General features: G+C 40.9%; 1 pseudogene; it reads right to left on the reverse strand.

Annotated features, from left to right (window-relative positions):
• Window positions 1-12,846: 12,846 nt before the first annotated feature.
• LOC121156620 lies at window positions 12,847-15,989 on the reverse strand (annotated as a pseudogene).
• Between the last annotated feature and the right edge of the window lie 248 nt (window positions 15,990-16,237).

A 16,237-nucleotide genomic window follows, 5' to 3' on the forward strand; every position in this document is an offset into this window, starting at 1 on the left:
GAAAAAACAAGAAATAAACAAATAAGGAAGGAAATTACCCAGATAGAAACCAAAAGAAACTACACATAAGAACAATCAATCAAAGAGCTGGTTCTTTGAGAAAATCAACAAAATAAACTCGCTACTAGCTCAACAAATCCCAAAGAAGGAGACAGAAGATACGCATCAATAGCATCCGAGATGAGAAAGGAGATGTAACAACATACTTTGGAAATACAAAGAATCATCAGGAACTATTACAAGTAAGTATATGTGAACAAATCAGAAAACCTAGAAGAGATGGATAGATTTTTGGACACATAAAATCCACCAGAACTAAATCAAGAAGCGATTAACAACCTGAATAGATCTATAACATTGACTGAAATTGAATTGGTAATTCAAGCCCTTCCAACAAAGAAAAGTCCTGGACCAGATGGCTTCATTGCTGAATTCTACCAAACTTTTCAAGAGAACTTACTCCAATCCTTCAAAGCTTTTCCAAACAGTAGAAAGAGAGGCAATTCTTCCGAACTCTTTCTATGAAGCCAGCATTACCTTAATACTACAGCAGGGGAGCAAAAAAGAGAAGGAAAAGAAAAAGAGAACAACAGACAGATATCCTTGATGAACATAGATGCAAAGATCCTCAATGAAATAGTAGCCAAAAGGATGCAACATTACATCAGGCAGATCATTCACCTGGACCAGATGGGATTCATCCCAGGCTCGCAGGGATGAGTCAACATTCACAATTCACTAAATGTGATACATCACATCAATAAATTAAAAAAAATAAAGATCACATGATCATCTCAATAAATGCAGAGAAAGCATTTGATAAAATTCAACACCACTTCATGCTGAAAACCATAAGCAAGAGAGGCATACAAGGAACATTCCACAACACAATCAAAGCAACTTACAGAAAGCCAAATGCTAGCATCATTCCAACTGGGGAAAGATTGAAAGCCTTTCCACTAAAATCTGAAACTAGACATTGATGTCCACTGTCACCATTATTCCTCAATATAGCATTGGAAATCCTTGCCAGAGCCCATTAGGCAATAAAAAGGAATTAAAGGATTTCAAATTGAAAATGAGAAACTGAAAGGATCTGTATTTGCAGATCACATGTTTCTCTATATAGGAGAACCAAAATACAGTTGAGGCACTATTGGATCACATTTTGGCATGGTAGCAGTATACAAAATAAATGAACAAATATGTGGTGCTAAAGTATGCAAATAATACCATGGCTGAGAGAGAAATTGTAATTATTGTCATGTTTCTCCTCTCTCTTTCTCTCTCTCTCCCTCTGTGTGTGTGTGCATGTAGTTAACCACATGAGACAGATGTGTAGATTTGTATAGTTAGCAGCACAAACAGATCAGAACTCTTCCATCAGAGAAAACTCACTTTTACTCTTGTTAAGAGTGACAACATGTATCTTATCCCTTAATTTTAACAGATTTCTTGTAAGATTTTTTACTTTTTATTCAGAGGAGACCAATTTCTTCATTTTGCCCAAAGTTCATTTTTTTCAAAGTTGAATGAAATAATGTTGAAATTGAAAAAAAGAATTAAACTTTTTTTTGATAAGGTTTTAGCTGCTGCTGGGTTCTCCCTGCCCCCGTCCAACTTAAATATCTTCTCCGCTTTTTCTCCTCTCCAGTCTCACAATGTGTGCTGTTTGTGAATTTTCCCAAGTCCACCATGTTGCCACTGGAGTGTGTCCCAACCACGTAGGAGACATGTCCCTTTTATCACTGTTGTTGGTACTGCCCATAAATAACAAAGATCTAGTTCTCATCGTACCTTCATTAGGGGCCTGGGATACAAGGATGAACTCACAACAAAATGACTGACAGTCTCCTACATGTCTGTTGTTTATTTTGCTTTTGATATCAAGTCTGAGAATTCTTTGCCTAGCACTTCTGTGTTTTAAGATTTTATGGCTACACATTATGCATATAATCTATTTTGACCTAGTATTTATGTCAGGTGTGAGGTTTAGACTACTGTTAATTTTTGACTATGTGCGACCCATTTGTTTCAACATTCCTTCACTCACTTCATTGAACTGATTTATCACCTGTGAAAATCAGGAGTGATTGTGTGGGTCTAGGTTTCATCATCTGTTCTGTGGAACTGATGACTCTGTCTATTCCTCCAATAATGCCATAGTGTCTTGGTAATGGCAGCTCTATAAAAGCCTTAACATGTAGAGTGAATTCTGCCACTTTATTTTTCAGGACTGACTTAGCTGTTCTTGGTCTCTTATCTTTCCATACAAATACGAATCTAGGATAGCTCATTTTTGTCTGCAGCAAAGCGCAGATGAACTGTTAGAGTCTGTGTCCTTGGAGTTGTGAGTCTGTCTGTCTATGGCCATAGCATGCATCTCCATTGTGTTAGGTTTCTTTAATTCTGTTCATTAACATATTGCTATCATACTATCTAACTATGCATCCATCTATCTCTATGTATACATGTTAATTCTTTACCTAAACTGCTTATATATATTGGAAGTGATTGCAAGTATATTTATATTATACCTTTATACATGTAACAGGAGAGTGATTTCATCTGAATTCTGACTGAGGGAATGATAAAATGTTGAGTTTCTCCATTACATTGTATAATGACTAAAAGCCTTTTCTTCTACTCTTTTCGTTTACTCTGTAAGACAGCATCTCTCTTTTTTTTTTAAAAAAATCAAGTTAAGGAAATTTGTCTGTATATCTGTGTTTTAATTATTTTCTTTTATAGTGTTGGAAATGTTCATTTTAAACAAACTATAGCTTTAGAAGATGGAAAAATGTTCCTAAAATTTTGACTTTTTCGGCCAGTCTCAGGATGGTCTATATAATTCTCTTTTTCCTTTTCCTGTTGTGGTGATATTGAGACAAATGAACTTCCATAGAACCTCATTGTTTCTTCAAAATAGCAAATAAGTTTTTTTTTTTTTTTAAGATTTGTGTATTTTTATTTGAAGGGCAGATTTTGCAGAGAAAGAAGTTGAGATGTGCAAGGAAGTTTCCCATTCACTGGTTCACTTTATAAGAGGCTGCAATGGCCAGAGCAGATTTAACCAAAGCCCAGCTGCAGGAAGTTCGTCTGGGTTTCCCATGTAGGTGCACAGGAGAGGTGACTTCCTCAATCTTTCCAGTTTCTCCAGGTTATATGCAGGGAGCTGGATCAGAATACTGATATAGGATGTCAAAGCTGATATAGGATGTCAGAACTGCAATGAGAACTTTAGCATCACAAATAGTTATCTAATCTCAGAGATACAATTTTTCATTTCTGCTGTGTGATTTTTCAATAAATACATGTAGAATCAACGGAGCAGGGAGTTAATATTTTTGGTCTTTAATTTTGTGAAAGGTTTTCATTAGATATACCAGAAATCGCTTACTGAAAAGAGTGGTGATGGCAGAGAAAGAATGGGAGAGAGGGTAGGAGAGTAGGAGTGAGACTTAGAGTGTGAACATCCATCCGTTGGTTCACTCCAAAATTACTGCAATGGCCAGAGCTTGGTCAATCTGAAGCTGGAAGCAAGGAAGTCTTTTTGTCATCCTCTGTTGCTTTGCTTGTCCATTAGAAGGGACCTGGAACATAAGTAGAGCATTGGTGACCTTATTGGGTCCCACTGACACTGTTCCTTCTATTTTTTTATAGTTTCATTAAGCCAGGCCCCATGAGTTCTTCTCTTCAAGTGTTTCATTCAATAGAGATATACACTACTGTGAAGTATAGATGTATACTTTACTATCAATTCCTAAATGTTATTACTACACAGTGTTATGGTGCCTGCCTTTCAACATCCTTCTGTTTCCTCCTGCAGTCTTTCAAGGCATGCAATAAACCTTCTTTGTGTTCAGAATGGACTCTAAAACACATACACATGAAAGAAACATTTGGTGTTTGTTTTTCTGTGTATGGTTTATTGGGCTTAGGATAATAAGCTCCTGTTCCATCCACTGTTCTGCAAATAACAGGACTTCAGAGTTTAGTTCTTTCTTTAATATTATGATTTCATTGTCTGGAGGGGAAATATCCCTCAAAGTGGAACAACTGAACCTAAATGAAGTGTATTTCTACTTTTCAAGGAAAGTTCTCTTATTTGTTGTAGCTTATGTGCATGATTTTGTGTATAGAGAGATGGGCAAAGGGATGGAAAACAAAGTTGGTTTAAAGAAACATACAGTTTCTGTGGGCCATCTGGCTTTCCACCAGCAATTCCTTTCTGTTCTGCTTTATGTTAGAGGATTTTCTAGGATCCTATTTCTGTTTTGCCTCCTAGAATGACAAACTCTCTGATTTATGGCACATTGACTTTTATAGGAAAATGGAAGAAAAATGCCTCAGATCATAGCAAATTTACTATCCTATGTGTCTAGGCATTTGGAATAATATTTATTGAACACATAATCTTAGCAGAGCAACTGGTATACTTTTACTAAACACTTTAGAAATGTCTGATGTGTGTGTAACTAATGTTTACAACAGTGATGATCCTTAGAACTTATACAGAGCAAAATGTCTGTATTTGAATTCTAGTCTTTTGGACCAGTAGGAGTTATGAAAAACATGCTTGGCAACTCTAAGGATAAAGAATGGGAGAGACTTAGAACACTGGTGTGTCCAACCTTCACTAGTGGAAAACTCAAGGAGGTAAGAAATTAGTAGATGTTTAAATAAAAACTTAGCTGAGTCTGGAGTAAAGTCGAAAGAAAATCCTAGTGAATTTGAAGGAAAAGTTCATTGGGCTCAAGTTTCCTAAAAGTGATCTTTTTGTGTATGTGTCCTAGAAGAGACATTAGATCATTGAAGATTTTGCTGACTTATCTGTGCTTTGGTAATCCATTCCTTTTGACTTGGATATTTATTTTAACTGTGAATTGTCTGGTGTATACTTAGACCTATGTCACTCCCAAAAATGCATTAGAAAACGGTGGAATAGGGTAAGGACACGTTTAAACGGACGGAGAAGCATTTAACCAGAATGAAGTAGAGAGGACGTATTTCAGGGAGTACGAAAGGACAGAACAACAGCAGAGGGGTACCTGGAGACTGATGGACACAGAAAAGCAGTGGGCACAGCAGTGTGGTGCTGTAGTGAATGATATTCCAGCATGGCAATCTAAACTCCACCAGCAGCCGGAACTCCACCAGCAACCAGGTGGGAAGGGACTTTCACTGGGAGCTTGGGAGGTGCACCCAGACGGGGAACTGTCTGTCTTGCTGGTTCATTTGATTTGACCAGGAGCAGAAACAGAGCAGCAGATCGCAGGTGGGCAGTGCGAGAACAGCAAGGATTTCATAGCCCAGTCAGCCCCCTAGAGCTGAATTGTTCGCCATTTTGCCTAAGGAAGAAAGGGCAAGGGAAAGGACTGAGCATGCTCTGAGAAGGGAGTGAGCTCATTTCTGACTCAGTGAACTGCAACTACGTGGCATTCTATGGGTTCCATCTGGGGCAGGTCTGGGTACCCCTCGGATCTGACAGCCAGCAGATCAAGAATTGTTGTGGTAGCATGTCGGGCGCCATTTTGTGCACTGTGGCAATAGCTTTGGGACTGCAGGGGACAACAGAGAATTGCGCATGTGCTGAGCTCACGAGAACTCGCTGAGATCTCACAGGAAAATAATACCGACTGTGGCATCGTACAGGTCAAAACAGGTCCGTGTGGCACCCAGATCTAACATCCAACAAGTTTGGACAAGATCAGCGCCACCAACAACCTAAGTAGATAGGACGCCTGGTATATCTTTAATCCTGGAACCCACTCCAGCCAGAAGAGGGAGAAAGGTTGCAGAGACAATAGTGCAGCCTCAGCACGGTATCACAGGAGGTGGAGAGTGGTGAGCCAAGAGCTGGGGCTGTGGAGACCACGGTGGATATCTGACATAAGAAGCCAGACCTGGAACTCGCTGGAGGTTGTGGCACAAGTGGCTGCAAGCAACAAGTTGTGTACCAACTTCAATAAGTAAAATCACATTGTAGACCTGTGGGTCACACAGCTTAGAAACCTGCCCCAAGAAGAAGACTCTGCTAACCAGAAGTACAATGATCAAGAGCAAAAGAAGAGACAAAGTCACAATGAGCATTACTGAAAACTCCCCTGCAAAAGAGCAAAACCCTTTGCCAACCTCAGAGTTAACTGAGGAAGACATTGAGAAAATGGGGAACACAGAATCCATAAGACTCATTTTAAAGATTCTGGTCAAAAATGAGAAGTTAATGCAAGAGTTCAAAGAATTTAAGGAAGCAGTAAAGCAAATCAAGACTGGAATATCAGAAATTAAGAACACAGTAGAGCAAATTACAAGTACAGTGGAGAGTCTCCAAAATAGAATGAAGCAAGCAGAAGAAAAAAATCTCAGAATTGGCAGATATCTCCTGTCACCAGGGGGAAGCAAACAAAAAGCTGGAAGCAGAGCTGGATCAGGCCAAAAAAAGTATTCAAGAATTGAAAGACATGGAGAGTTTTAAGATGGCCAACGTAGGAGGAAGGCTGTGAGGGAGAGCCCAGTGAGAGAGGCAGCACAACAGTCACACAGTGGAATCTAGCACTGCCAGACAAACCCTCAGCCATAGCTTTCATGTGGGCTGGCATGTGGCAGTCAGTGATGTTGTATGCTAACTGCCCATCTTAGGACTCCCATGTGGGCTGATGAATCATTCTGACCCAAACAGATCATATGGACTCTCCCCTCCAAACCACCATGTCTCAGTCCCCATGCTTGCCAGCAAGTTCAGTGACCCCGTCATTGGAAATCACACAGAATTCATCCCTCACCTACACTCACGTTGGTCTTATTCATGGATGTCTCTAGGTAGCAATTACATACCCCAAAAATCCTAGAGCTTGTAGCAGGGTGGCCAGCATGCAGAGCCTGGCGGCACTTGGTGTGCTGGCTGCCTAAAGCCCCGGGCTCACTCACTGTGTGGCAATGGTGTCCATGGCTAGAGTCCCAAGCATTGTGTCTCACCTGGCTCAGGTAACCCCATGCAGTTGCCATGCTGCTGAGGATTGTTTTCACCGGAACCTTGCATCTGAACACCCACCCCCTAATCTCCTCATGCCACAGGGCCAGAGGTTTAATCCCATTTCGGAGATTCCCTCATGGAGTCCCAGGGGAGAGAAATCTCTCAGGCCTCTTAAAAGCTCAGGACTCACTCTCCACCTGGCAGTGGTGTCCATGGCCAGAGTCCCAAGCATTGTGTCTGACCAGGTTCAGGTAACCCCTGCAATTGCTAGGGCTGCTTTCACCCTAACCCTGTGGTTGAACACCCCAGGAGCTTCTTATCATGGCAGTTGATGAGTACCTGAATGCTGTTCTTGACCAATTGTGTGAGCACCAAGTGAAGCCCATGTTGAATTGCTCCTCCTGCCACTTCAGCAGCCCCTCGGGCATGGTCTCACTCTTGGGCTTGTTGAGGAGGCTCATGGTCCTGGCTATGCCTCTGTTCACTTCCCTCTACATTGCCACTGTTTCTGTAGCCCAGATTTGTTTCACAACATAGATTTAAATGTCCAGTTAAAATAATTGCAAACAACAGGATATCTATCTATATACATAAATATCTATTATACATATTTACATTATAATTGTATTATAACAGTTTGAAATAAGTACTCTTAACTTGAGAATGACGTGGTTTATTTCAAGTTAAACCTTGTGGATTTCAGAGAAGTCAACATCATGTTAATTTATAATCACCTGCTGGTTCATTTCCCAAATGTTGCAATAGCTGTTTTGGCTTCAGGAATGGAGCTGGACTAAAGTGAACTGTCTTATAACTGAGCCATTTCAGTACGTGAATGGGGGCCCTTGAGGTTTCATAGTAGTGTGAGCTGCAACCTGTGACATTGGCATCCTATATATAGGCATGGATTGAACTACCAGCTCCTCTATTACAATGCAGCTCCCTGCTAACAAAGCTGGAAAGCTGGAAAAATGGTGGTGAATGTCAAGTGCTTGAGCCTCTATCATTCATTTGGGGAACCCATATGAACTTCCTGACTCCCAGCTTTGCCCTGGCTGAACACCAGCTGTCATGAACATTTGGGGAATGAATAGGCAAAAGGAAGATCTGTCTCTATTACGCTATCTATTAAATAAATAAAATAAATCATAAAAATAATTCTTAAAATTGAAGCTGACCTGTGTTATAAGACTTAATATCCGATAAATAGCAGTGAATTTCCTACAGATATATCAATAATAAACACTTACTAAAGTTAATGAGAAATTCTCAGTAAAGATCAATTTGAGTATTTGGGGTTGAATTTACCTTGAAAAGTGCAATTTTTGCTCAAGAACACCTACAGTGTATAATTTCCAAGATTATGTAAGATGCAAGTGAATTCACATGGAAAAATTTAAAACCCTTTGGATCTCATTGATTGACATTCTGCAGATGGTATGGAGTGAGCATAATATTTCAGCTAGCTTTCACGGGGCATTTTCTTTGGATAATGTAATTTCTGATCATGTTAATGTGAGTTGTCCCACTTGTTCCTGGGAAAACCAGTTCATATTCTCAACCTGAATAATGTTTTATTACAACCTGAACCTCTTCAATTTCATGTTTTAAGTTGAAGTCATTGTTTAATAATCAAATGACAGAAGAGAGTGAGGCAGTCCCATAAGGAGACAGGAGATATACGTAATACATAGTAATTTGTAAGTAGTTGACCTGATGTGTAGGTCTCTTTCTAGGAAGTCTATTCTATTCTTTATTCAATGTCTATGTTTCTGCCTGAACCCATCTTTTTTAAAAGATTTATTTATTTTTTTAATATTTGAAAAACAGATTTACAGAGAGATGGAGAGACAGAAAAATGGATTTTTCATGTTAGGTCTCATTCCTGAATGGCCACAACAGCCAGAGCTGAGACAGTTTGAAGTGGGGTTGCAAGAGGTTCTTATGGGTCTTCCTATGGTTGCAGGGTCCCAATGCTTCAGGCTCATATGGGGTGCTGGCACTGCAGTGAAGGGGTGGCTTGTTTTTCCTCTGTGTGGATCCCCCTGCATATGAAGTTCAGCATCATTTCATGCAGATCTGAGAAGAATTTTGCATCTATTTTGACTGGGATTATGTTGAATATGAAAATTTTATTTTAGTTTATATGGATGTCTTGATGATGTTACTTTTAAAAGTACCTAAACATAAGGATTTTTCCACTTTTGTGTCTTCTGTTTGTTTTGTCACTTTTGTTTTTCCAAAAATTTTATTATAAAATTTTTATTCAAAAGACATTTTCATTTGTTAAAAGTATTATGTAATTTTCATCATACAGATTTCTAAGATCCCTCTTACATGTTTTTCAAGATATTAAAATTTTTGAATCTATTGTGCATAGGGCTTACAAATTCTTTTTCAGCCATAGAATATTTTAGAAAATCAAACGCTATTGATTTTTTGGTGTTGATTTTCTATCCTTCAACTTTACCAGTAGGCTTTGGTAGAAGCTTGTTTCTCCCTTAGAGAAAGTCATGCCATCTTCTAACAAGGATAGACTGACTTCTTTCTAATACATTTCATTTTATGAGGAGTAGTAGGGCAGGAGGAGGATTACCCACCTTGGAGGGAATAGATAGAATATGTCGGTCTCTGGAGCCTGTGCTCCCACTGCTGAGCTGAGCAAAGAATCAATGGGATAAAGAGAGCTGCTTAACCCAAGTGATCAGGAACAAGGTCCATAGTCTAATCTCAGCAAACTTTCACAATTTTGTTTGGTTTTAAAATTAAAACTTGAACTCCTGAATATTCTACTTAAGATGAAAACACATTATGCAATTTGAGGCTACTTTATAACTGTCATCCTTGTTTAACCATTAATGAAACTTTTTTTTCCCAGGTAGAATGAACTGTTTTGCTGAGACAGGTGAGGATCAGGTACTGGGCAGATCCTCTGTTCTCACCATCTTTTTTTTTTTTAAGATTTATTCATTTTTATTACAAAGTCAGATATACAGAGAGGAGGAAAGACAGAGAAGAAGATCTTCCGTCTGATGATTCACTCCCCAAATGAGCCACAATGGCTGGTACTGCGCTGACCCAAAGCCGGGAACCAGGAACCTCTTCCGGGTCTCCCATGTGGGCGCAGGGTCTGAAAGCTTTGGGCCATCCTTGAATGCTTTCCAAGGCTACAAGCAGGGAGATGGATGGGAAGCGGGGCTTCTGGGATTAGAACCGGCACCCATATGGGATCCCAGGGTGTTCAAGGTGAGAACTTAAGCCAGTAGGCCACGCCGCCGGGCCCTGTTCTCACCATCTTAATCGAGATTGGCTGATCAAGGTCCCAAGCCTACTGTAGATCACAGATCAGGGTTTATCCTGATGTGCAGTGCTCTATGAGGGAAAGATATAATCCTGAAGGTCCCATTTCCAGATCAGGCAGTTGAGGCTCAAGAAGGATAAATAATTGGTGTGGAGAGGCTGAACTGATCACATGCTTTGGACCTCTCTGTTAGGATTCTGCAAAATGGAATAGATAACCGTATAGTCCCAGAAAGTCCATGGTTACTTGGTAAAACTGGTACCCATACCCTGTCTCTTCACCATGTCCCTGTCAGGTTCTTACTGGTTCTTGCAATTTCACAATTTTAAACTCCCAGCAATGTTACCACCACACAATGAATCATAGAGCTGAATTAATCAAAGAAGGGAAATGACAAATGTTAAGGAGAATATACAGAAATGGCAAAGCCCATAATTTTTTAAATCTTTCCATTTGTTACTATTATACTTATTTTCACTTTGTGATACAGTTCCATAGTCCCTGGGATTTCCCTTAATCCTTCACCAAGTCTCCCTCCCCAGCTGAGTCCCCATATATAATTATAATTGTATAGTTCTTCATAAGCAGTCATAAACCTATCATTATAGACATGGACAATGATAGTCCTGCATCCTGTTAATTAAATATATTTAGCAGTTTCATTGGGATTTCATCTTTGATCTGAAAGTAGAGATGCAAATTGCATTGTATCCTCACAGCTGGATATGAGAGTCTCCATTAGTTAGTATAAATTCCCTTAAATGGAAAACCACAAAACAAAATCAACAACAGAAGAAATAGAAATTCACAATGCCATGAAGTAAAAGAATATGCTATTGAATGACTAATGTGTCGCTGAAGAAATGACAAAGAAAATCAAGAACCATGATCAAGAAATGATGTTACTGTATGACCTACTAATCAGTGATGATAATATGACAAAGAAAAACTAGTTTGAATAAATGAAAATACAAACTCAAACATCAAAGGCCATGCAATATAGTTTCATTCCCAAAGTGACCGCAATGACTAGAGCTGAGACAATCCAAAGCCAGGAACTCAGAGCTTCTTCTTTTCTCCCACGCTTATGCATGCTCCCAAGGTTTTGGGCCATCTTTGAATGCTTTCCCAGGCCACAAGCTGGGAGATGGATGGGAGGCAGGTCTGCCAAGTTTAGAACCGGAACCCATATATGTTCCTGGTGCATTCAAGGTGTGGAAACAAGCCATTATTCCACGGTGCCAGGTCCAGTCTTATTTTTTATATTTACTGCTCTATGACATCTGATTGATGGGCTTAAGCCATTTTCATTGATTGTTAGTATGAACAGATGGGTGTTTGTCCCTGTCACTTTAGCAATGGGTTGTGATTGTCATGGTTGGGGTTGTGAGATCAGTAGTTCAGTTGGAGGGTTTCCCAGAGAAAATTTGTCTGAGTGATCCCAGAACTGCTTCTTGTGTGTGCTTGCCAGTACAGAGTCCAGCACAGTCCAGCGCCCCAATCAGCTTGTGCATATCAGCTGTGTTGCAATTACTGTGTCAGTTCTGTTTTCAGTCCTGTCTTCTGTAAGAACCAATGGGTGTTGCTGTCAAGCTTGATTCTGTCCACTTCACACTCGGCTCTCACACAAACCAGTGGGAGCTGCAGCCTAGTTGGGGCGACTCCCAATAACCCACACCTGGCCTGTCCCCTATCGTGGTTCCCATGTTTGCCAGTTATGTATCACAGTCTCCTTCAGTCTGTCCCACATCCCATTCAGCTTTCATATAGGTCAATGGGCATTGAAGCCTAGTTCAACCTAACCAGCCCCATTATCCAGCCCACAAACATGCTGTCAGGTGCCGTTCTGGCTAGCCGTTCCTGCTTCAGGTGTGGTTTTCATGCTCTCCAGTGGGAGTGGTAACCCAAGAGCGGGGTGCCCACTATTTCCCTACTGATCTACTCTCACACCTGGGTCATGCACTCTCCAGGTGGTCCTTCAGGTTAACTTGACAGAATTAGCCCCCAGTGCCACCCTCTGCCAGCTGATGCAGCCACAAAGGCCAACCAACACTCTCTGATTTGTGGTTGCACTGGTAGAAACAATCAGTCCAACCTGGCTTTTCTCTGATCTAGGTCACATGAGGCCCACAGGTATTGTAGTCCTGCCTGATCTGTTCTGTCGCCATCTCAATATATGCTTTCCAGTGGGAGTTGCGTTCATCAAGGGGATCCTCCACATCCCCCCTACTCTTAGCTTTTCTTTAAGATGGAAGAATATTTTTTCTTTTATTTATTTATTTATTATACTTATATAATATAAAGTATATTATATATATATATATATTCTGAGTGGCCCTGTGCCATCCTAGGGTCAGAGTAATGATTCTGTTTGTCACTTCCGCCCTCCCTACTTCCCCATCCTCTAAAAAAACTGTACATGAGTTTACAAACATATTAATATATATAGAATGAGAGTTTCAGGGGGTGCCTGATGCCGGCAGCTGTGGCCTGGCCTCATGCCTCATGGGCACCTTCAGGTCCAGGTGCCAGTCTGATGGCACATCTGAGAAGTAGCCCCACACCCCAGTCATAACTTGGGCTCCAGCTCATGTAGGCAGTAGTGTTTTTGCTTCAGTCCGTGCTTCTTGTGGGCTGGCCATTCCTTCTGCTGGCACTGGGAGCTGCAGTATCAGGCCACCTGACTGCACCTGCAGATGTTGAACTCCTGGAGCTGCTTCTTTGTTGTGGGCTAAGGAGTTGACTAGCACTTATTAAGGCAAGCACTACAGGGAGTGGGCTTGGGGCTAGAAGCACCTCTTCTCAGCTGTATCCAATATGCGTTAATGAGGGTGTGGGGTAAAAGAGTAAACAAGAAGTAGGTGAAAGGCCAAGAGAGAAGGCAATAAAGGGAAGCCTCAGAGAGGCTTTTGGGAGAGACTTCTACCATCACAGGTCTCAAGTTGGTGCCTCAATTCCTCAGACCCTCGCCATGTCCCATGCTACTGACGCAGCTGGCCATAACACTTCTTGATCACTGTGCAACTCAAAGTAGGTGCACAGGTTCTTTTCCTCCACCACGTCCCCATTGGCATTGTAGTACTATTTCTTGTTCAGGTTGGGGAACTGCTAGTCTATGGGGCCTGTAGGGAGCTGCTAATTCGTGAACAAATACAGTCTGTGCTCCCATGCTTGTTGGAGGCCTCCTCGGCTCAGGGCCGCCAGCCTCAATGCACAAGCTGTAGGTTGTCCATGGTCATAGTGTTTAGATGTACCACCTTGAAGCTGGCACCAACCTGGTGCTGCTTCCAGCATCTTGTGCATGAGCCTGCAGCATCCCTGCTTTGGTTCTTGTCAAAGTTGTACTCGAAGAACTTAGCAATCTTAGCACCATTTCCATCCATATTAATTTCCAAGTGGACTTCGAAGGTGTAGACCTCCACCAGTGGGAAGTCCTGCTCATGGATCAGTGTGTACTTTGCACAATGCCCAATTTGTTTTTGGTCATGATCAGACCTGTGCTGTCTGCCTGAAGCGCTGTTCCTTATTTGCAGTCACTTGTGCCACTCCCTCTGGCGAGTTTCAGATCTGGGTTCATGTTAGACTTCCACCATGGTCTCCATAGCCCATCCCCTGGCTCACTACTACCTCCTTTTATTCTATGATGGTGTTGCACCATGGTCTGTACAAACTCTCTCTGTGTGCATTTGAGAAGTTCCAAGGACTAGTGAGATACTACGTGTCATAGGTAGCTAGGTTGTTTTTGGTGCTGATCTTTTGTGGAATGTGTTTGCTGTTAAGTTTGAGGGTCACCCAGATCTATTTTGAGCCGTAAGATGCCAAAGGCAGTATAATTTTTGATGTGGGATCAGTGCAATGCAGTGAACTTAGTGAGTTCATTCCCAGCTCAACACATACACAGCTCACTGCTGTCCCTGCAGTCTCAAAGCCTTTGCTGTACAAAATGGTTGTGCCACATGTGGAGTTGTCAAACTGATGGGTATTAGGCATGAAAGCTATCCAGGCCAATTTTGGGTTGAACCTGGGTTCTACCCAGGTGAATTTCTGTCTGCTGGTGCAGTTCAGATTGCCATTCACGGACTGCAGCTGGGGTGCATGGTTTCTTCAATAGCATACCATTGTCTTTGTTGGCTTCTCATGTCTATCAGTCTCCAGGTGCCCCCCTGCCATCAATCTGTCTTCTCCTATTTCCTGGAATTTGACCTCTCTGCTTACTCTTTCTAATGTGTCTTCATTTGTTTTAAGTGTGTTCTTACCGAATTCTACCATCTTGATTCTCAGAAATAGGTTTTGCACACACTGATTCGTTCCCTAGTGGCTGTAACAGGAAGAGCTGAAGTGATCTGAACAATGCTCATATTTTGCCAGTGAGAATGTAAAGTAGTGCAACTGCTATGGAAAATAGTTTTTGTTTTCTCAAATGATTAAACCTAGAAATACCATATAATCTAGAGATACTATACTTGCTGATATTCTGAAGAGAACTGAAAGGTGTAACTCTAAAATATATTTTCAGACTCACTTCAGCCAGTTCTGCAAGAGCCCAAAATGATGACACCTCAAATGCTCTGAAATAAATGGGTAGGTAAAGAAATTATATATACATATTATGTAACACCATGCAGCCATCAGTATGGTTCATATGCATGATTCTTGACATATGATGCTAATTGAAAGAAATCAAACATCTTAGTCCACATGTTGTTTGGTCTTGTTCATGTGAATTGTCCAGAATGGGCTGACTTATCTGAACAGAGCACACAGTTTTTTTTTTCCAGGAGCTGAGAGAAGAAAGAATGTGAAGACAGTATTTATTGGAATAGGATTTTCTCTTGGAGTGATGTGCATATTTGAAATGAAATTGAGGTGTTGATTGCCCAACAATGTGAGGATTATAAATTCAGTTCTTGTTCATTTTAGGATTAATTAAAAGTTGAGATTTTTATTTGAAGTATGGAATTAGGAGAGAAAGAAAGAGGAAGAAAGAGAGAGAGAAGAAGAGAACAAGGGCTCAGCTTCCAGGCCTTTGTTTGGCCAAATCCGGGAACCTGAAACTTCATCCAGGTTTCCCACCTGGGTGTCATGGGCTCTAGCACTTGAGCTTTCTGTTTTCCAGGTGTGTAATTTAGCAAGGAGGCAAAATGTATCATTTGCTTCAAACATGGCCTGCACATGGCTAGGTGGACTGAAGCAAGACAAGTAAGTCATTGAACAGATCAAGTGTGGCCTTGATCACTGGAGGCAGTTATTGCAATCTGTGGGTGATATGAACTGTTGCAGGGACTGGAGTGAAGGAGGGACATTACGTGGTGCATGCCTTATCTGGTGGTCGAGGAGGAGATGGCCTTCATAAGGTCAGGTTGGGGTCAGGTAAAATAAGTTAGGAAATCACTGCAATAGTCAGTATGGCAAATGTCATAGTGTTGCCAACTTCCACACAACCTGTTTAATCGAACTGTTCCATGTAGTCTCTGACTTATTGGAAACCTCACTTTTCTGATTGCAAAACATCAGAAGTGTTTGCAACACTGATAATTCTGTTGATTTTAAAGCTTTAGTGGATTTGTAAGTTTGTACTGAGTTAAAGATGTGTGTGTGTGTGTGTGTGTGTGTTGTTTTTGTGGTTATGAGCACAAAAGCATTTGTGGAGCATTTTTGGAATCACAATGAAAGTTTTTTGGGAGATGTGCAACAAAATATTACCTTATGCATGTTTAACACACTGAACCCCAGTAATTATGACACTGATTCATGTTGTGGCCACTAGATAGGACTTCATTCTATGGCTTATTTTTTTCCGTTTTCCATATTGTATTGATATTTATTTCAGGACATGCCATGTCAAAATAAAACAAGAGTTATCCCTTGCATTTAATAGTAATATTGTCTTATAAAAGCACTTTACAACTTCATTCTATCTTTGAGTGTGAGTTACAGGTAGGTGGGCTAATATGTGATTA

The sequence above is a fragment of the Ochotona curzoniae genome, unplaced genomic scaffold, assembly GCF_017591425.1.
Source record: "Ochotona curzoniae isolate NIBS_2020 unplaced genomic scaffold, NIBS_Ocur_1.0 contig_3437, whole genome shotgun sequence".
Lineage (NCBI taxonomy): Eukaryota > Metazoa > Chordata > Mammalia > Lagomorpha > Ochotonidae > Ochotona > Ochotona curzoniae.